A 23714-nucleotide genomic window follows, 5' to 3' on the forward strand; every position below is an offset into this window, starting at 1 on the left:
GGCATTTGAAGAATGAAACATTTTGGGGGTGAAGAGAACAGAAAGGGAGGGGAAATAAAAGACAGAAATTGAGGAGGAAAGAAGAGATTAAATTTAAAATTGAGCAATTTTAAATTTAACCAGTTTAAAATTTAATTTAATTTTAAATTGGTTGAATTTAAAATTGAGCCAGGCATGGTGGCTCATGCCTGTAATCCCAGCACCTTGGGAGGTTGAGGCGGGCTGATCACCTGAGGTTGGGAGTTCAAGACTAGCCTGACCAAGATGGAGAAACCCCATCTCTGCTAAAAATACAAAAAAAAATTAGCCAGACTTGGTGGTGCATGCCTGTAATCCCAGCTACTCTGGAGGGAGGCTGAGGCAGGAGAATCACTTGAACCTGGGAGGCAGAGGTTGTGGTGAGCCAAGATCACACCACTGCACTCCAGTCTAGGCAACAAGAGCGAAACTCCACCTCAAAAAATATATATATGCTTAGATATGAAAAATACTAAATGATTTTTGCTTATTCTGATGTATCACTATGAAGCAACACTTAAAATTTCCTCCTGCAATCCAACTTGACTTTCATATTAGAGTCAAAGTAGAATAATTAAAGTGTGTGGAACTGCCTTATCATTGGTCACATTGCACTTTTCATGTTCTCTTCCCTTGACTCATTCATTTGTTCATTCAATAAATATTTATCAAGCACCTACAATGTGCCACTGTTTGAGGTGCTAGGTGTGGAGAGCGGGGCTGCTCTCTGGGAGCTGCCAGTGTCTAGAATGTTTCTCTTTTTCCCAGTTCACCCCTTCTCTATCTTCATGTTCATTGTTTCAAGACCTTATCAAATGCTACTTCCTCGCCTTTCCTGACCTATGTTCCAACCTTCATCTCCATCTACCAACCCATGCACCTCTTGTCTCTCTCACTGTTGAAACCCTATAGCTTTGGTACCATCTTCCATCACAACCCATGTGATACATTTCCTGTGGCCGAGAACACAGTGATCAGGATGGCCAACTGCTCATCCTGCAGATGGGACAGACAGGCAGCCAGGTGGATCTCCATATGCGCTTAGAATAGACAGAGCTGCAATGTTCACCCTGTAGCCATTTCTGGGTTAAAAAGCAAGAGCTGAAAACTATCTGTGGTCAAGCCTGAATGCACTGAAGTAAGAAGCAGACACTCCAGTGTCTGGAGACCACAGAAGAGGAGGCATGCTGATGATGAGCGCCCCTAGGAAAGGTGTATATTCTTTACTACTCATTGTGCATAAAGGTACATGGTTCTTGTAACAGAACACAGGTTTATTCAGTTGAATAAACCTTTTGGCGGGCATGGTGGCTCAAGGCTATAATCACAGCACTTTGAAAGGCCAAGGAAGAAGGATTACTTAAGCCTAGGAGTTCAAGACCAGCCTAAGCAATGTCGCAAGACCCCATCTCTTTAAAAATTTAAAAAATTAGCCCCGGTATGGTGGCATGTGACTATAGTCCTGCAACTGAGTACATCCATTTCTCTAAGAGGTAGTTTAATGATTTTTTCTTCTGTTCCCCTTTCTCTCTTCCCCTTGCTTCCTGCTTAGCCCTTTTTAAAATGCAAAATAAGCTCTCACCTCCCTCTCACCAGACATTCCATACAGGGCAAGTTCATCTATGTGTCCCAAGACGGATCTCTCCTCCAGACCTGACAGTCAATTTGCAGATGAGAGCATGTCCTGATGGAACTCAGACCTCCAGAGGGTCGCCTCAGAGGAGATGCCAAAAGCATGCCCACTTGACCACTTCTACAGTTTATTTCTGCTGACAGTCAATTTGCAGATAAGCCCCGTCCAGTAGAGGCCTGGCCTGGCTCCCTTCCCCTCTAACCTTACAAAAGTGTCCACTTTTTGCTCCTAAGGAGAAGTGGTGCATTTAAGACTTTGTGCCCTGCCCCCAAGCTGGCTTTGGAAATAAATTCACTTCTCTTGTACCAGGTCCTGCTATCATAAATCGGACTCTACACACAGTGAACAACTAAGCTGTTTTCCATCACAGGCTCAGCAACTCAGGAGGCTGAAGTGGGAGGATCACTTAAGCCCAGGATTTTGAGGCAGCATAAGCCAAGATCATGCCACTGCACTCTAGTCTACATGAAAGAGCAAGACCCTATCTCAAAAACCAAAACATCCAAACAAAAAAAAGCCCCTCTTTCATTCTCATGAAGTACCAAGTTGAAAGCACGTGTTTGGTGTGAGATACCTGAACTGGGTCGGCCCTTTGACAGAGTCAGAGTTCTGACGCCCAGAGTGAGCAATCCCAGGTGAGCAATGTCCCTTACATAATTCCGTCTTATTGAACAGGTCTTCGCATCTGAGTGTGTTGTGGTTGCTACTGAGGGAAACGTCCACGTGTGTATTTAGCATATTTCCCTGATAAATGCCAAACCCTGTGTAGGCAGGGCTATGCCTGCCTTCACTTTCTATCTCACAGAGTGCATTATTAGTGTGCTCTGAGCACTAATAATGGTGACGATTTGGGTGCCACTGCTGTCAATTGCTAACACAGGTCATTCTCACAGTTTGCCAGGCATTACTCTACGTGTTCTTCACTTATTAACAACCCTAGAAGGCGGGTACTATGACTATGCCCATTTATAGATAAGGAAGCTGAGGGATGGAGAGGTTTCATAGAATATTCAGATCCTGGTATATTTTTAGAAATATTTGCTAAATTGAATTGATTGAATTTAATTTTACTTTTTTGAAAGAGGCTCAGTGATGTGAGTCTTAATCTGATTTTGTTTGTTTTTTTGAGACAGAGTTTCGCTCTGTCACCCAGGCTGGAGTTCGCTGGAGCAATCTTGGCTCACTGCAGCCTCTGCCGCCTGGGTTCAAGTGATTCTCCTGCCTCAGCACCGTACCCATGAGCAGCTGGGACTATAGGCACACACTACCATGGCTGTCCAATGTTTGTATTTTTAATAAAGACAGAGTTGCACCACGTTGGCCAGGGTAGTCTTGAACTCCTGACCTCAGATGAACCACTGGCCTTGGCCTCCCAAAGTGCTGGGATTATAGACGTGAGCCGCCCCACCCAGCCTTTTTTTTTTTTTTTTTTTTGGTGGTGGTAGGGAGAGAGTCTGAATGATGCAATCTCAGTTCACTGCAACCTCCATCTCCTGGTTTTAAGCGATTCTCCTGCCTCGGCCTTCCTAGTAGATGGGACTACAGGCACCTGCCACCATGCCGGGCTAATTTTTTTTTTTTTAGTAGAGATAGGGTTTCACCATGTTGGCCAGGCTGGTCTCGAACTCCTGACCTCAGGTGATCCACCCACCTCAGCCTCCCAGAGTACTAGAGTTACAGGCATGAACCACTTCACCAGGCCTTAATCCCATTTTGATATACATAAAAAAATATATTTCTATTTTGATTTTTTACTTGTTTCAGAAATTAAAGTGTTTTCCACAATGTTCATCTGAAGGGTGGCACATGATGGTTTTAAAACAACATGAAATAGAACTCTTGTGCTATGTATTTGACAATTTCTAATGTTTTAGTATCTTTTCAGTGGTTTGGGTTCATCATAATTAGTAAAGACTTTTCACCTTCGCCTTTCCACATTCTAAGCATATTCTATCCTGTGTTTGATGGTCATTGTATTTTACAAAACCCATTAGTCTTTTCTCTGTAATCTCTTTTTTTTCCTTCTCTTGTCTGCAGGGGCTGAGATTGCAAGGTCACTGTTCTTAAAACTGTTTGCTGTGTCATTTCTGAATGTAACCCCTGGCGACAGGCTCTCAGAATCACCTGTGATGGCAGAAGCCAGTTTTGGCTGCTCCAGCAGATTTAGGGATGCCAAGCAGGTGGCTGTTGTAGATGAATCCACCTTTCGTAAGATAAGTAGGCGACGTGCTGCTTGTTGAGAGGTGCCTCAGAGAACATGTGAAACCAGGTGGGGTGTGGGCTGTATGTGTGTGTGTTTACAGACTCTGCCATTGTGTTTTCTCTGATGTACGAAATCCTTACAGGACAAGGCACTTAGTCAACTCTCTTTAGCAGATTTTCATAAAGTTTTGTGACTTCCTTGTGCTTAGAGCTGTTTCAAAAATGTTTTTCCCCCACTATCCTTTGCATAAAACACAGAAATAGCATATCAGCAGGCTTTTTATGCAGCTTGGCTATGATTCAACAGTTCAAAATGTCCGTATTTCAAACTGGCCTGAGGGAAGTCTGGCTAAAATCAGGACTTTTGGGAGACAAGTAACATGACACTAAACAAATTCTGAAGCGTGCTGTTTGTCTTTTTTTCCATATTAGCTTCCATATATGTATTTTTTTTTCCAGGCTGTCTGGAACCAAGATGATGATTTTCTTTTCTTTTGCCTTCAAGGAGACTGTAACATGGTACTTAGTGACAACGGCCATCAAGAGAGCAAGGGTGGGCAGACAGGAGTGAGGGCTGAGCAGAGCCAGCCCGCTGGGGCATATTAACCCAGCATGCTTTACCATGGCTGGAGGTGAGCCTTGACCTTTATACGAGAACATTTCCTACAATCCTAGGCATGGAGCAAAATAAGCCAGACTCCATTTTTAGAAACTGAAATATAAATAAAATTACTTAATAAAAAAAGCTGAAAACCACCCTTACCATCATATTTTAATTTCTATTATCCACAGATACAGATCTCAATGGTGCAGGGGGAAGGTGGCTTTTATTGATTTCAAACAAGGATTATTCGTTCATAGGTATCTTCTGTGGCCTGTATACATGGCAACTAGGTTTTCTCAACCTGAAGATGTGACATATAGTGGTGTGAGATGGAATTTTCAAAACTGAAACTATCCAGAAAAATATAAGTAATATGGTCGTTTGGTTTGGGTTCCCTTAGAGGCAGATCCTGAGACAAGGATCTGGGTACGAATAGTTTATTTGGGAGATGAACCCAGGAAACACTGGTAGGGGCATGGGGAAGCAAGATGGGAAAGGAAAAATAAAGGCTGTAAAGTTCCCCAGCCACTGGGAGGCAGCATAGAGCACGCCTTGGAGTTACCTCGTTGAGGGGTGATCCACCGGCTGCTCATCGGCTTCTGAGGGCTGCTTCTAGAAGTCCATCTTCCCAGAACTTTGGCTTGCTTTGTAGGATAGATAAGAGCTAAGTGTATTCCTGCCTTCAGAAACATAATCCCTCAGGCAGAGTTGCAGGTGCTCATGGTAAGCAGCCTTGCGGTGTGAAGGTAAGGGGGGGCAGGGGCAGGCAAGGCCCCCACCGCAGGGCTCCATATGACCACTGTGCACAAAACGCAAGTCACTGACCAGTTGAAGAGACTGCTTCCTGTGGGCTCTTCTCTTCCCCTCACTCACCTTTACGTGTTTTGTGTTTACCACTGAACCCCACGCCTAGACCATGCCTGGGACTTGGGAGTTCAAACCAAGTTGATGAATACATGAATGAATGAATTAAATTTTACATAAGCTGAGAACACTTTGTTTCTTTGGTTGTACCCTTTCCTTCTTTGGACAACTCAGGAATAATACTGTGACTTATTTCACACTGGCCCAACAGCTACCAGAAAGAGTATTTCAAAGCTTCTGGGTCCTGGGGAAGAGCTGTACCCTCTCAACCTGTAATAACTGTGGGCATCACACACTGATGCAGAGACATGGTGCCAGGACCTCCCTTCTTTGGAGTCTTGGGAGACCCACAATGGGATCTAAGTATCCTTGGATAAATACAGGCTCATGTTTCTAACACTGAAGTTCGAGGTAAGTTATGCTTAGATGTTTATGGAGATTACACCTGGGGCGTGCAGAAGTGCTCTTTGGTGGTGACATTCAGGTCTCATCTGAACCTCCACTGAGAATCCACGATATGCTGAGCAGTGTTCCAGGTGCCTGCACATTGATTACAGCATTCAACCTGCGAGGTTGCACAGGAATTTCCATTTATGGGAAGTAGACCCCTTCTCAGGGCCGCTGCTGCTTGCTGGTTGTTTGGAGTGAGTTATGAAAACCAACAGGGTCTTAAGATGGGAAGTTGGGAGACATATTTTGATTTTTTTAACACAGACTTGTCTTCATTGAATAACATCAGGCAGGGCACAGCAGCTCTAGCCGGCCGTGGTTCTCCACCTCCCACAGTGGGTAGGAGCCCCATACTTCCCTTACTGACGCTTCTCGCCTGGACTAGAGGTAACTGGGTTTGCATCCTCTGACCTACAGCTTCCAACAGTGTACGTCCACAGCAGTCTACAGAGGGATGTGCATTGTTTTGATCAACTCTCTCACTGTAAACACCCTCTTCCTTTGCTGGGAGTAAAGTGGAGGGAACCCGGGGGTTGAGTGGAAAAGGGCAAAGTGGCAGAAGTAAGAACCTGGTAGCTCATCATCCTAGCTTGAGGACCAGCCTAAGCACACGATGGGCCCAGGGTTCATATTCCTTGTAGGTCTCACAACTTCCACCCTTCCCCTCCTACCACTCCACGCTTACCTAACTCCTGGATATGCCTCTCAACCTCTCACTCCTGAAACTCTCCTCTTTGCTCTATCCTAAAATTTAAAACAGTCTTTATTTTGCTCATGATTGAAACCTAGACCCAACTCCCACCCTGAACTCTACCCCTTGAGCAGCAGGCTTCTAATCACAAGAGTGTACTACGGATATTAGAAAATAAATAAGTAAATATGTATGCGTATATTATATATACATACACAAATATATGTAAACACATATATGTGTGTGTACATATACATAGTGTGTGTATAGTATACACATATATGTGTATATGTGTGTGTGTATATATATAGTGTGTGTGTATATTATACATATATATGTGTATATGTGTGTGTGTATATATAGTGTGTGTATGTATTATATAGTGTGTGTATATTATACATACATATGTGTATATGTGTGTGTATATATATAGTGTGTGTGTATATTATACATGTATATGTGTATATGTGTGTGTATATATATAGTGTGTGTGTATATTATACATGTATATGTGTATATGTGTGTGTGTATATATAGTGTGTGTATATATTATATAGTGTGTTTATATTATACATATATATGTGTATATGCGTGTGTATATATATAGTGTGTGTGTATATTATACATGTATATGTGTATTTGTGTGTGTATATATATAGTGTGTGTGTATATTATACATATATATGTGTATATGTGTGTGAATATATATGTACAGCCAGTGGAGGAGTGGGAAGTCAGTTCTGGCCCTGTCTGTGGGGGAAGGGGGACCACATGGGTCAGGAAACCCTAAGGGACCGCCACCTCTCAGGGATGAAGTGGGTGCCCTTCTTCTCTGTAGAGTAAGAACACAACTTGTACCTTAGTTTCTGGATTTTAATATGTCCTAACTAAAATATAACAAATTGTGATGCTGAGAAATTATAGGCAGCTGATGGGCAATGGCAGGAACTGGGAGATCAATCGTATGCTTTGTTTTTGTCCATTTTTGTGCAGTTGGATGTGAAGAGGGGTGTACGATTATTATGAGGCTAAATAATTCCAAAAAGGAAATCCTTTTTAAGCATTGTCTAAAAGTAGCAGACACCCACGCAGATCTGTGGTGATTAGATCGTAAACAGGGAGTGTTATATATGCCTTCATAATATGGAAGAGTTTAGTCAACGTTTGAAACTTTCCACTCATCCCCAAATCTGCAAACGCAGCATTTCCTTTGGAGGGGCACATAAACCCTAGGTTGCTGTCATTAGGAAAGTGAGGATACTAAAACCCAATCCCCTAAATACCTGCAGACCATGCTGCATAATTGGGGAAATAATCCAGTGGCACACCCTAGTATCTGAACAAATTACCCAGAAATTCACTACCTTTATGCAAACTAATTTAATCTTTGCAGAATTTAGCCTTTTTGGCTAAGCTATCCTTCCTCAGGGGAGAAAAAGCAAATTAAACAGCAGTTTTCACCAAGTACACCAGCCCCTTCACTCCAGGAAAAAATCTACAGGCTGATCAGCAGAAACAAAGGGATCCGTTTTACGTGTTTGGCAAGGGGCTTGGTGTTTGCGTTGGCTTCCCTTAAGCAGCCATTAGCAGCAGTCAGTTTTATAGAAATGGTTACTGCACAGAAAAATGACAACTGGTTGCAGGCAGCCACCCACCTTTGAGACCTAGAAGATTGTTCCTGGAATGCTCATTATGCTCCTCCAGACTTCTGGCAGCTCCAAATCCCCTGAGACTCTGCGGAAATAGTCACCTGAAGTGAGGTGGACCCTGGTGCTACTTGCAATCCCTCCAAGGTGACGTCTGCTTTTCTTTTCTTCGTGCACAAAAGACATCCAGAAATTAGCATTATGCCTTATCATAGTCTCCCAGAAATTGACACAAAAATATGTGAAGTGGCTAAAGGCAGTGAGCTGGATTGTGGAAGATAATAATAAATTCCTCAGTGACCCCAAAACATGTAGAAACTAAGAAAGGCAGTTGAAAATCAACTAGTAGCTGACAAAGAAATGTTGGACACATAGCTGTTTCACAAAACATATGCCCCTATTCCCTATCTGCTTTTAAAATATATTAATTATTTTTTTTAGATAGAGTCTTAACTCTGTTGCTCAGGCTGGCCTTGAACTTCTGGGTTTAAGGGATCCTCCCACCTCAGTAGCTGGTGAGATTACAGGTGTGTGCCACCACAACCATCTAATTTCTTAAAGATATATAGTTGTTTCTGTGATTTTTTTTATTGTGGCAAAATATACATAACATTAAATTTATCATCCTGTTTTTAAGTGGACAGTTTAGTATTAAGTGTATTTACATTACAAAACAGATCTTTAGAAACTTTTCTTCATGTAAAACTGAAACTCTGTACCCACTAAACAGCAGCTCACCATTTTCCCATCCCTCACTACTGTACCTGGAACCGCCATGCTGTTGCCCATGAATTTGACGCTTCCAGGCACATACCCCATGTAAGTATAACCATACCGCATTTCTTTTGGGGACTAGTTTATTTTTCTTGGCGTATGTCTACAAGGTTCATCCATGCTGCATCATGTGTCAGAACTTCCTTCCTTTTGATGCCTGAATAATATTCCATCATATGTAGAGATCACAGTTTGACTATCCATTTATCTGTCAATGAACATTTAGGTTTTTTTCACCTCTTGGCTCTTGTGAATAGTGCTTCAATTAACACAGGAATGCTAATATCTCTTTGAGACACTGTTTCAATTTTTTTGATATACACTTGAAAGTGGGATTTCCGGATCATGTGATATTTGTATTTTCAGTTTTGGAAGGGTTTCCATACGTTTTCTATGACATTTGCACCATTTTACAATCTCAGCAACAATGCACAAGGGTTACAGTTTTTCCATATCCTCACGAACATGGATTTTCTGTGTTATAGAATAACCATCTTCATGATGTGAGGTGATATCTCATTGTGGTTTTGATGCAAATTTCTCTGATGATTAATGATGTTATACATATTTTCATATGCTTGTTGGCTATTTGTATGTCATCTTTGGAGATTTGACTATTCAAGTCCTTTGCCTGTTTTTTATTGTTTTTTTTTTAATTAAGAATTCAATTGAAATAGGAATTCAATTTTTTGAAGTAGGAATTCTTTATATATCCTGGCTACTAAACACTCATCAAATGTATGATTTGCAAATATTTTCTCCCATTCTGTAAGTTGCCTTTCACTCTGTTGATTGTATCCTTTGATATATAAACATTTAAGTTTGACATAGTTCCATGTGTCTATATTTGCTTTTGTTGCCTGTGTTTTTGGTGTCATATCCAAAAACTATTGCCAAATCAAAGCAGAAAAGCTTTGATTTTCTCCTAGGAGTTTCATAGTTTGGGGTCTTATATATAAGTCTTTAGTGCATTTTGTTAACTTTTGTATATGGTATAAAATAAAGGTCAAAACTTCTTTTGCATGTTTATGTCTAGTTTTAATATTATTTGTTGAAGAGACTGTTTCCATTGAGTTGTCTTGACACCCTCATCAAGGATCATTTGACCATATCTATGAAGTTTATTTTCTGGATTCTCTATTTTATTCTGTTGGTCTATGTGCCTGTCTCCATGCTGGTACCATACTGTTTCTGTTACTCCAGCTTTGTAATATGTTTTGAAACAGCAAATGTGATTCTTCCAACTTCCTTATCTTCCAGAAATTTTTTTGGCTATTTGGGGGTCCTTGGAATTTCATATAAATTTTATAATAAAAATTTCTATTTCTGCAAAAACTGTCATGGAGATTTTGATAGGGATTGTGTTGAATCTATAAATAATTTTAGATAGTATGAATATATTAACAACATTAAATCTTCCAGTGCATGAGAATGAGATGCTATTCCATTTATTTTTGTTATCTTTAACTTCTTTCAGCAATGTTTCTATAGATTTTACTGTATGAGTCTTTCATCTCCTTGGTGAGGCTTATTCCTAAGTATTTTATTCTTTTTGATGCCATAGTAAATTGAATTGTTTTCTTAATTTCCTTTTCAGATTGCTCATTGTTAGTGTATAAAAATGTTTCTGATTTTTGTTTATTGCTTTTGTATCCTGCAAGTTCACTGAATTTATTTATTGGTTTTAACAGTTTTTTGTAAAACCTTTTGAGTTTTCTACATATAAGATTGTGTCATCTATGAATATGTCATCAGAGATCATTTTACCTCTTTTGTTTCAATTTGTATGCCGTTAATGTCTTTTTCTTGCCTAATACTCTAGCTAGGACTTCTGATACTGTGTTGAACAGAAGTGGTAGGAAGGGAGGCTGGACATGGTGGCTCCCTCCTGTAATCCCAGACCTTTGGGAGGCTGAGGCGGGAGGATCACTTGAAGCCAGGAGTCAGAGACTAGCCTGGGCAACATGGCATAACCCTATCTCTACCTAAAAAAAAAGGAAAAAAAATAGCTGGGCCTAGTGATGTACGCCTGCAGCTAGCTACTTGGAAGGCTGAGGCAGATGATCACTTGATCCCAGGAGCTCTAGGTTACAGTGAACTGTTATTGAACTGTTGCAGTCCAGCCTGGACAACAGAGTGAGATGATGTCTTAAAAAAAGAAGAAGGAGGATGAGGAGGGGGGAAGAAAGAAGAAGAAGAGGAGGGAGAAGAAGAAGAAGAAGAAGAAGGAGAAGGAGGAGGAAGAGGATGAGGAGGAGGATAAGTAGGAGGAGGAGACAGATGAGGAAGAGGAGGAAGAAGAAGAAGGAGGAGGAGAGGAGAAGGAGGAGGAGAAGAGTGGTGAGAGTAGACAACTTTGTTGCTAATCTTAGACGAAATTCTTTCAGTCTTAGACCCTAAGTATGATGTTAGCTTTGGGCTTTACCATGTTGAGGTTGTTTTCTTCCAGTCCTAGTTTGTCGTGTGTGTGTGTGCATATGTGTGTGTTTCATGAGTGTGGTCTTGTATTGAATTTACTAGGTTTTTTTTGGAATATTTTGCTCAATATTCATCAGAGATATTGGCCTGTAGTTTTCTTCTCTTATAATGTCTTTGTCTGACTTTGATAGAAGGATAATACTGGCCTCATAGAATGAGCTTGAAAGTGTTCTCTACTTTTCGATTTTTTAAGAGAGTTCCTGGAGAATTGATGTTACTTCTTTTATTTTTATTTTTTGCTTTTTGAGACAAGGTCTTACTCTGTCATCCAGGTTGGAATGCAGTGGTGCAATCATGGCTCACTGCATCCTCAACCTCCCATGTTTAAGTGATCCTCCCACCCCAGCCTCCCATGTAGCCAGGAGCACAGGCATGTGCCACCACACCTGGCTAATTTTTAATTTTTTTTGTAGAGATAGAGTCTCTCTCTGTTTCCCAGGCTGGTCTCAAACTCCTGGATTCAAGTAATTCCCCCCTCCCTCAGCCTCCCAAAGTGCTGAGATTATAGGTGTGAACCACCATGCTCAGCCTAATTTTAAATGTTTAGTAGAGTTTTCAGCAAAGTCTTCTGGTCCTGGGCTTTTGTTTATTGGGAGTTTTTTTGATGACTGATTCGATCTCCTTCCTAGTTATCAGTTTGTTTAGATTCTGTTTCTTCCTGATTCACTCTTGGTAGGTTCTGTGTTTGTAGAAATTTACTTATTTCTTCTAGGTTAGCCAATTTGTTGATGCACAATTGATCATAATATTCTCTTGTAATCCCTTTTTATGTTGGTAGCATTCCCTGTAATATCCCATATTTTATTTCTGATTTTAGTCTTCTGTTTTTCTCCGCTCAGTTTAGCTAAAGACCCTTTGTTGATTCTTTCATAAAACCAACTTTAGTTTGATTGATTTTTGAGTTGTTTTCCTATTGTCAATTTCCTGCTTTCTGTTAGCTTTGGTTTTAGTTTATACTTTTTTCTAGACCCTTGAATTGTAAAGTTAGGTTCTTGATTTAAGACCCTTTTAATTTTTTTATATAGGCTATAAATGTCCCTCTTAGCACTGCTGTATTTCACGTTTTCGTGTGTTGTATTTTTGTTTTCATTTGTCTCAAGGTATTTGCTAATTTATCTCACTTTTCCCTTGGACCCTCAGTTAAGAATATGTTTTAAATTCCCCATATTTGAGGGTTTTTCTAATTTTCTTTGTGTCATTGATTTCTAGTTTTATTCCATTGGGATCAGAAAAGACATTTTATATAATGTCAACTTTCTTGAATTTGTTAAGACATGTAGGCTATCTTGGATAATGTTTTCTGTACACTTGAGAAGAATGTATATTCTGCTGTCATTGAGTGAAATATCTGTATACGTCTGTCAGGTCCAATTGGTCTACAGTGTTACTTAAGTCCGTTATTTCCTTATTGATCTTCTCTCTGGTTGTTCTATTCATTATTGAAAGAGGAGGTCCTGAAATCTGCTGCTATTATGTTGCTGTCTATTTCTCCCATTGATTCTGTCAAAATTCCTTTCACATGTTTGTGGCTTTGATTTGGCGCACAGATATTTCTAATTGTTATATCTTCTTAGTGAATTGACCCCTTTGTCATTATATAGTGTCTTTCATTGTCTTTTGTAACTGTTTTTGACTTAAAGTCCATTTTGTCTGATGTTAGTACAGCCACTCCTGTTCTCTTTTGGTTGCCATTGGCATCGAATATCTTTTTCCAACCTTTCACTCCCAGCCTTTTGTCATCGTTAGATGTAAGTGACTCTTATAGCAAGCATATTGTTGGATCCTGGGATATTTATCCATTCAATGACTCTATATCTTTTGGCTGGGGAGGTTAGTCCATTTACATTAAAGTAATTACTGATCTGGAAGGACTTACTATTGCCATTTTGTTCATTCTTTTCTGTATGTCTTGTAGCTTTTCTGTTCCTCTTTTCCTCTCTTACTGCCTTCCTTTGTGTTTCATTAACTTTTTTTTATAACGGCATGCTTTGATTTTCATTTTCATTTTTCATGCTTTTAATTTCATTTTGTTTATATTTTACAGATTTTTTGTGGCTACCATTGCAATTACATAAAACAAAAATGTTATAGCATTTTGTTAAGTGCTATAAAATGCTATTAAAGCTAATAATAGCATGCTATTTTATTTGATGTTTTTCTGACTACAAAGACAAGAAAAAACAGCATACTATTACCTAACTTCAATCACATACATGCTTTACAGTTCTACCCTTCCCCCACTTTATGTTATCGATGCCACGGATATGTGTATTGCATAAAGGCATTTATACCTTTATGCAATAAATAAATATCTGTATATATTCTATGCCCATTAACATAGATTTATAGTTTTTAAAATATTTTCATTATTTAAATTCTGTGTACCAAATTAACAATAATATAGTTTATCATATTTGTCCATATGTTTAGCTTTGCTTGAGAACCTTATATTTTCTTATGGCTGTGTTGCTGTAAGAAAATCCTTTTGTTTCTACTTGAAAGACTCTGGTTAGTATTTCTTGTAGAGAAGGTCTAGTGGTAATAAACTCCTTTGGGTTTTATTTATCTGGGAAAGTCTTTCATTTTTGAAGGACAATTTTGCCAGATGCAGTGTCGTTGTTTGACAAGCTCCCCCTGGCACCAGCACTTTGAATGTATCATTCTACTTCCTTTGCCTACAGAGTTTCTGCTGGGAAATCTGCTAATAATCTTGTATTGATCCTGAAGGATCCTGCATGTTTTTTTTTTTTTCACTTGTCTCGAGGTATTTGCTAATTTGTCTTACTTTTCCCTTGGACCATTAATTAAAAGTATGTTTAAAATTCTCCATATTTGAAGGTTTTTCTAATTTCTAAAAGGATTATCCTGCTGATAATCCTTTTGTATGTAATAAGTTGCCTTTCTCTTGTTGCTTTCAGGAGTCTCTCTTTGTCTTTGACTTTAGACATTTTGGTTACAATGCATCTCAGTGTGGTTTTCTTTAGGTTTATCCCAAAGCTAGTTAGAGCTTTTTAAATTTCTTTCTTTCTTCAAATTTGGGAAGTTTGGGGCAATTATATTTCCTTAATAAGTTCTCTGCTCCTCACTCTCTCACTCTTTTTCTTAGACTTCTATAATGTATACACTGGGCCCACTTGACTGTGTCTCTTGTGTCACTTTTCTTCATTCTTTTTTCTTTTTGTTCCTCTGACTAGATGATTTCAAATGACCTGCCTTCAAATTCACTGATTTTTTTCTTCTGTCTGATCAAGTCTACTGTTGAACTCCTTTAGTGAATTTTTCGGTCAGATATTATTGTTGTTGTTTTTTTCTCAATATAACTGTCTTGTAAAGAAAGAACAAAAATTTGGTTGGTTCTTTTTTTTTATAATTTCCATCTCTTCATTGATATTCTCATCTCATTCCTGCATAGTTTTCCTGATTTCTTTTTAGTTGTCTATATATGTTCTCTCTTTTTTTTTTTTCAGCTTATTGGTCATCTTTATGACTGTTATTTTAAATTCTTTATCAAGTAACTCATAGATTTGCAGTTCTTCGGGACCAGTTCTTTGGGATTCATTTTGTTTTGTTGATTAGGTTGTGTTTTCTTTTTTCATTTTTATACCTTGTAATCTTCTGTTGAGATCTGGGCATTTGAAAAACCAACCACATCTCCCAGTCTTTACACACTGGCTTCATACAGGGAAGACTTTCACCCATCAGCCCAGCTAGAGGCTCTAGGACCTTGAAAACCTTTTCTGATCTCTTGCTCTCCCTGCTGTCTACCTGTGGAACTGCAACTCTAATGTACACCTTGCCTCTTTTCAGCGGCTTCCACCTCTATCATTGGTTCCTTCGGTGCTCCAAATCAGGAGAGACAGAAACCAGTTTATCAAGTAGCCCCCAGACAATCCAGAATGTTAGAAACATGATCTACTCTTTTATTTTTATTCTGAGGGAGGAACCTTAGTATGGAGGTTTTCCTCTTGGTTGCACTGTGCTATACTGTGTAGAGGGAGAGGCACTGATGGGCACATACATTTTTCTCTTTGCTGGAATTCCTTCTTGGCTTTTCCTTGGCCTGTGTGCTGTAGCTTCTCAATTGGTCTCTAGAGTTCTCACGAAAGTATTCTATTCCATACATTGTTATTAGCTCCATGTCTCTGTGGGAGAAGGAGGGTCTGGAGCTTTGCAGTCCATCCTGCCGATGTCGCACAGGGAATTTTTTCAGTTCTGCATTTCAGCTGCAATAGAGTCTCTTTAAGAAACCATTCTTCTTTCATTGTTGAAAAGATGTCTGAAGAAGTTCCCTACCAGTCCCACCTACTCTAACAATAGACGAAGGAAGCATGGAGCTACTGAACCTCGAAGACTCCCTACCCGACAGTGTCCCTTTCATCCTTGAGTCACTTATGCTACCTAAAGTCACACTGTTATTTCCATACCCAATGTGAATGGGAAAAGAAACAACTAAATTATTAGAACTCATCACCAGCTAAGTAGAAGGTGAGGTATGTATTTTTTCTCTCTCTCTCTCTCAATTACTGTAGGTATTACTTACAAAATAAATCTGTTTTTCCAGCTATAGAGACCCTCATTAACAAAACGTTTAGCACATTATTTTCCTTGCCCTTCCCACAGGAAGACAGTACAGCCCTGCCTTTCTTCCATGCTCCTTTGAATCAGAGCAGTTAATAGCTTTTTTGGGGTTTCAGGTGTGTGGAATGGGCTACCTTGAAACTCCTCCATAGACGCCTGCTTTAAATGAATAGATTATGGTGGAGAGAGAGGGTCTGAAGTCTGTGTATGGGGTTATGATCTCATCTCAGAAGGGTTTTAAGCAAGGTCGTTGGAGCAAGATGCAGAGAGGAGGCTAAGTATGTGGTTCCAGGAGTGATGGAGATCCAGGCCTCACTCAAAGGCCATGCGGTGGGGAGATGTTGGTGTGGAGATCTGTGGCAGCCTGGCACTGATCACAGAGGTCCAGGGATGGGGCTGTCCTTGAGGGCACATGGTCAGCATCACCATTTCTTGCTCTGATGAACTACAAGGGGCTTTTCAGCACTGAGCAGGAGTGCTGAGTAACTGCCATTTCCTTGGGCCATCTGAGTTCCCTGTCCTGGCCACACAGAAGTGGAAAGGAAACCACAAAAACGGGGTGAATATTCTACTTTCTCTCACCTTGGCAAGCTAATCATAATTTAATGTAGAAAAGTTAATTATGTACTATTTATTACACCTCAAGAACTGTGGGGCTATATACATGCTTTTATAAATGGAGCTATAAACTGACTTTGTATTTAGTACTGTGCTAGTATTATCACTTCAGAACATTAAATATTCTTCTAGAACATCATTTTTAATGACTACATAGTATTTTATTGATGATCTGTCTTTGAAGGAATAATTTGATTATGTCCTTTAAGAAGCAAGGGGTGGAGAAGAGACCTTTCTGGCTCAAGTGAGGGAGCTACATGGGCAGTAGCTCAGAGAAGCCAGTCAGCGGGCTGTGCTCAGTGCCGAATGGGAGCCCACGTTAATCTAGGTTCTTAGCTCAAGCTGTGTTTTCTTACACCAGAGACTTCTGGACCACAACTTACGTCGAAAAATACATTTATGTGACTATCTAGCATATTTTTGAGATAAATTTGTTGAAATTTTGCTAAGGGAAGAGGAGCGTGAAGTGAGTGTCTGTGTTAAAGTTTAGGTTGGGTGTCCAGGGAGATCCTCATGGAGACAGTGGATCTGAGTCAAATCTGCTGGAAATTAATGAGTGAGTCAGGCACGTGTTTGGGGGAGAAGCTTCCAGGCCTGGGAAGAAAAAGTGCAGAGCTTCTGTAAGGGGAGCATGCCTGCTGGGTTCAGGGAACAGGGAGAAAGTCAGTGTGGCCAGAGATGGTAGCATAGAATGAGAGCAGTGGGCAGAGAGGTCGGATTCAGGGCAGGTTGTGCAGGACCTTGTAGGCTACTGTAAAGGTACTAGCTTTAATTCTGAATGGCATGGGAGTTAGTAGAGGATTTTAATCAAAGGAATGAGATGTTTTAACTGTTATGTTGAGAAAACAGTATAGAAGGGAACGGGGGTAGTGGGTGAGGATGAAAGTAGGGAGGCCAGTTAGAAGCCTAGTCCAATAACATAATGGAGACAGAAGGTGACTAGGACCATCATGGGAACAATGGGAGGGATGTGTGGGGGTCCTTCAAAGAGGAGAGAGTGAAGCACCATACTCAGCAGTGCTGATCAGCCAAGCAAGTTGAGGGCTGAGAACTCACCATTGAATTTGAAAATGTAGGCATCATTGCTGACTTCGACAATAATAGTTTTGCTGGCAAAGTAGACTTGACATCCTGTGGGAAAGACGGTTAAGACAGAATGGAAGGAGAGAAATGAGAAAGAGTTGTACCACTTTCAGGGACTTTGTTTCAAAAGGAAGGAAAGAATTGAAGCAGTTAACTAGGGGGATCAACGAGGTCAGGAAAGGTTTTGTTTGGTTTTTCAACTGATTAAAGTGCTAACACTGCCTCCACTGACTCCATTTGTCCAAAGCCGGCCATATACATAGGCACCAGCCACATCTGAAAAACCAGGAAAACAAATAAGAATTGATTAAATGTTCATCTGCCTGATAATAGTGTTTGTTTTGTGCAGGTTTACTGTTTGCTTTTGCCTCCCTAATATGAATCTTGTGCATTTTAACATACTAAATTGATATTCCAAGATGAGTAGTTGGGTGAAGCTTTTTTCCTAAGGGAATGAGATTTTCTTGATTTTATATGTGTAAGAATGTTAAATTAATTGCTCCTAATGGTAAAACAATAAAAAATAATGCATGCATGAAAACTATAAAATAACAGATACGTTAACAATGAAAAGCATTTTTAGAGTATATCCTTCCCATGTACACACACACTCACCCCAACCAAATTATTTCATAATTGAAGCCTAGCACTCAACAAATACTCACTAAATGAATGAGAAAATGAATGCATGAATGAATACATCACTTACCTCATCAAAATATAAAATTTGACTTAATTTGTTTAGCTTAGGTTTTCTTTCTTTTTCCTCCCCGAATAGAGAAAAGAATATTGACCAATCTCAAATCGGCTGTGATATGAACATATATTATAAAAATTACTATGAACTTTAAGGAAGAAGGCATTTTTAGAATGATTAATACCGTTTGCTGCATTTTTGCTTTGCCCTAAACCATCCAGTAAAGCTGGCTAGTGATAAGAGCAATGCACATAAATTCTTATCTTAGACAAGAAATAAAACATTCTTATTTAAATGGAATTGAACTTGGAAATGCAAATATATTGAACTTGAGTAAACTGGTTATTCAAATTTACATCAACACTATCATCTTTTTTTTTTTTTTTTTTTTTTTAGACAGAGTTCATTCTGTCATCCAGGCTGGAGTGCAGTGGCGTGATCTTGGCTCACTGCAATCACTGCCTCCGGAGTTCAAACAATTCTGCCTGCCTCAACCTCCCAAGTAGCTGGGATTACAGGAGCCTGCCATCACGCCTGGCTAATTTTTGTATTTTTTAGTAGAGATAGGGTTTCACCATGTTGGCCAGACTGGTCTTGAACTCCTGACCTCAGGTGATCTGCCAGCCTCAGCCCCCCACAGTGTTGGAATTACAGGTGTGAGCCCCTGCATCTGGCCAACACGATCATCTTTGATTTCATTGTTCCTTAGGTTGAGACATCAAGATGGCATTGCTTCAGAACAGAAAACCAAGTACAGAAGTAAGCACAAACAAATTTTACTTCCTGTGAGAATACAAATATGCAAAACGCTTCTAGGGTTAGACTTCCAGATTGCAGATTGTACTGCCTTCTAGTGTTTAAAGAGGGCTTGAGCTGATGCCACTGGACCACCATTGCTTGAGCACCTTGAATTAATTTTCCAAGTAGTAATGTATTTATAGCAGCCTGTCTTGACCAGTTGCACTTGGGACAAAACCCACAGATTTCTAACATGACTTGCTAGAGTAAGAAGTCCAGCCTATGGCATTCCTATACACCAATAACAGACAAACAGAGAGCCAAACCATGAATGCACTCCCATTCACAATTGTTACAAAGAGAATAAAATATCTATGAATATATCTAACAAGGGATGTGAAGGACCTCTTTAAGGAGGACTACAAACTACTGCTCAAAGAAATAAGAGAGAACACAAACAGATGGAAAAACATTTAATGCTTATGGTTAGGGAGAATCAATATTGTGAAAATGGCCATACTGCCCAAAGTAATTTATAGATTCAATTTATATCCCCAGCAAACTACCATTGACTTTCTTCACAGAATTGGGAAAAAAACCTTAAATTTCATTTGNAAAAAAAAAAACCTACATAGCCAAGACAATCCTAGAAAAAAAGGAAAAAAAAAAGCTGGAGGCATCATACTACCTGACTTCAAACTATACTACAAGGCTACAGTAATCAAAACAGCATGGTACTTGTACCAAAACAGAGGTATGAACTAATGAAACAGAAGAGAGGCCTCAGAAATAACACTGCACATCTACAACCATCTGATCTTTGACAAACCTGACAAAAACAAGCAATGGGAAAAGGATTCCATTTTTAATAAATGGTGTTGGAAAAACTGGCTAGCCATATGCAGAAAGCTGAAACTGGATCCCTTCCTTACACCTTAAACAAAAATTAACTCCAGATGGATTAAAGATTTAAACATAAGACCTAACACCATAAAAACAAGACATGTATGCAGTCAACAAACATATGAAAAAAAGCTCATGATCACTGGTTGTTAGAGAAATGCAAATCAAAACCATGCTGAGATACCATCTCATGCCTGTTAGAATGGTGATCACTAAAAAATTAGGAGACAACAGATGCTGGAAAGGATGTGGAAAAATAGGAATGCTTTTATACTGTTGGCAGGAGGATAAATTAGTTCAACCATTGCAGAAGACAGTGTGGCGATTCATTAAGGATCTAGAACTAGAAATACTATTTGACTGAGCAATCCCATTACTGGCTGCAATGAGCTGAGATTGCACCAAGACACTTCAGCATGTGCTACAGAGTGAGACCCTGTCTCAAAAACAACAACAACAACAACAACAACTTCTAAGGAGGACATTTATATTTTAAAGGCATGATTTCTTTTAATGTGATTTTAAAATAGACTGTTTCCATTTTTTATAAATGTCATTATTTTGGTGTATGCTTATAAGAGACGAAATATTTTAAAGAATTTGGACATATTTTTAATGGTGGTCTAGCAGTTTATGTACACATGTGCCTATATGGAATAGGTGGTGTGCAGAGAAGGAGATAATTAGTTGGAAAATACATAATTATAAGTATCTATCAATTTGTATTTTCATAAGGACAAACAATATTACACTATATAATGTCTTCTTTTTATTTGACTCATCCAGTTCTACTTATTAGTACATGATATATTTTTATAATTTGAATTTAGAAAAAGACAAAAAAGAAAAAATGATAAAGACAATTGTATCAAGTCGTGCTTGGAAGCATATAGCAGAAGATATGACAAAAAATGTCATGAGCAAGTATATTAGTTTCCCAGGGCTGCCATAACAATTTACTATAAATTTGAGAGCTTAAAACAGCAGAAATTTATTATCTTATAGTTCTGGAGACCAGAAATGTGAAATCAAGGTGTCTGCAGGGCCATGCTCCCTCTGAAGGCTCTAAAGGAGAATCCTTCCTTGTCTCTTTCAGTTTCTGGTGGTTTCGAGTGTTTCTTGGCTTGTGGATCACTCCAATCTCTGCCTTCGTCTTCACCTGGCCTTTATTGTCCTTGTGATAGAGGTAGGAGGCAGACACATGCCCAGGCAGATAGGGAAGGGTCCCTAGTGAAAACATCACCTTCAAGTCGAAAACACCCTGAAGGCTGAAGACGAGACTGCTGGTCCTAGATGAAACCTGCGATCCAGAGGGAGAACCTCTGCCCCTGTTCGCCTGCCCTTTCCCAATTGATTCTTTCTTAATAATTCCTTTTAACCAATCAAATGTTGTCTTTCCGATATTACCTATGGCTTGCCTGGGCATGCCTGCGTGTGCACCGGGGGAATGGGGTGGAGCCACGGGGAATGGGGTGGAGCCACCGGGAATTTGCACCTTATGCAGGGGAAGAGCCTGGCCTCTTCAGCTGTGTATGGTGGCCCTGATATTCAATCGGGGAAGTGGAAATCTGTTGGTGGGACTCCGTCTCTTTGCTGAGAGCTTTGTTTTTGCTTAATAAATTCTGCTCCTTTCACCCTTCAGTGTGTCCACATGCATAATTTTTCCTGGTTGTGAGACAAGAACTCAGATTTAGCTGAACTAAGGAGCAAAAATCCTGCATCACTTATGTCTTCTCCTCTTCCGTCTCTTATAAGGCATTTGTCATTGCATTTAGGGCCCAATTAGATAATTCAGGATGACCTCATCTTGAATTCCTAACATTATTACATCTGCAGAAAAAAAACTTAAAAAAATAAGGTCACATTCATAGGTTCCAGTGTTCAGGATGTGGATTTACCTTCCTGGGGGCCACCATTCAACCCAAAACAAGTAAAAGGCTTATGTATTTCTGGTAACAAGAAGTTCTGGGAGGGCTGCCTCTGTCCTTCTTTCTTCCCTACTGTAGTGCAAAACTTTCATCTCAGGTTTTGTAGCCTCATGATTGCATGCCATTTGCTGACTTCTAGACAACACATCCATATTCCAGCAGAAAAAAATGGGGAAGGAACAAAAAGTACAAAGGATGCAAATGAATAGGATCTGTCCTTTTCATAAAAGATTTCCTGGAAGTATAACCCAGTGATTCCAACTTGTGATTCCAACCCAGTGATTCTGATTCATTGGCTAGAATCAGATCATGTGGTCATCTCTTGCTACTGACATTCTGTAAAAGTAAATATTTTGTCTTCTCAACTCCTGTAATAAAAAAAAGCAATAATAAAAGCAATTGTGAATGGCTTTTGGGTGGTCAGTTCTCAGAGTCTGCTGCAGCTATTCAAAGGAAGAATATAATGTTGACTCAAGACCTAGATCTGCCGGGCGCGGTGGCTCAAGCCTGTAATCCCAGCACTGTGGGAGGCCGAGGCAGGTGGATCACGAGGTCAAGAAATCGAGACCATCCTGGTCAACATGGTGAAACCCCGTCTCTACTAAAAATACAAAAAATTAGCTGGGCATGGTGGTGCGTGCCTGTAATCCCAGCTACTCAGGAGGCTGAGGCAGGAGAATTGCCTGAACCCAGGAGGCAGAGGTTGCGGTGAGCCGAGATCGCGCCATTGCACTCCAGCCTGGGTAACAAGAGCGAAACTCCGTCTCAAAAAAAAAAAAAAAAGACCTAGATCTTTCAGGAACTGCCCAAATGACACGCTCTCTGAAACTGGACTAGAATACCCCCTTCCATATGTCAACACTATTTGACTCTTGATGGAGTTTGGCTCTGTGTCCCCACCAAATCTCATCTTGTAGCTCCAATAATTCCCATGTGGGAGGGACCTGGTGAGAGATTACTGAATCATGGGGGTAGGTCTTTCTCATGCTGGTCTCATGATAGTGAATAAGTCTCATGAAATCTGATGGTTTTTAAAATGGAAGTTCCCCAGCACAAGCTTTCTCTCTTTGCTTGCTGCCATCCCTGTAAGATGTGACTTGCTCCTCCTTGCCTTCCACCATGATTGTGAGGCCTCCCCAGCCACATGGAACTGTAAGTCCATTAAACCTCTTTTGTCTGTAAATTGCCCAGTCTCGGGTACGTCTTTATCAGCAGCATGAAAACAGATTAATACAACTCTCCTGTATTGATGTTGGATAGTTACATCTTTTCTGAATGTTGATGGCACATGTTTTGAGGCTTTAGATCAAAAGAGTGCAATAGGGTTTCCAGATTTGCAAATAAAATGCAAGATACTTAGTTAAATTTGAATTTCAGATAAACAATGAATACATTTTTAGTAGAAATATGTCCCAAATATCATACTTATATAGAAAAAGTATTCATTGTTTATTTATAATTCAAATTTAACTATGCATCTTGTATTTGCTCTGTGACAGGCCACAGCATTCAGCAATGGGCTAACTCCCCAGAAATGGTATTATTGATTATTCTGGGCATGGTAAAGTACAAATCTTAAAGGTGTTAATATTTACCATACCATGCATGGAATTGTGCTTAGGTAAGAAGAAAGAACTGACCCCTTTAACAGAAATACTTAGAATTCAAATACATTCCTTTGAAAACATTAGTCTTGTCCTTTGAGGACAAGATAGCCACAGCCTAGCTAAGAAAGCAGATTCTATAGAGGATGATCTATTTACCCATGACTATTCAAATAATCTCAGGCTGCGGTGGAAGGTATAGGTT

Source organism: Cebus imitator, unplaced genomic scaffold (assembly GCF_001604975.1).
Source record: "Cebus imitator isolate Cc_AM_T3 unplaced genomic scaffold, Cebus_imitator-1.0 Scaffold162, whole genome shotgun sequence".
Lineage (NCBI taxonomy): Eukaryota > Metazoa > Chordata > Mammalia > Primates > Cebidae > Cebus > Cebus imitator.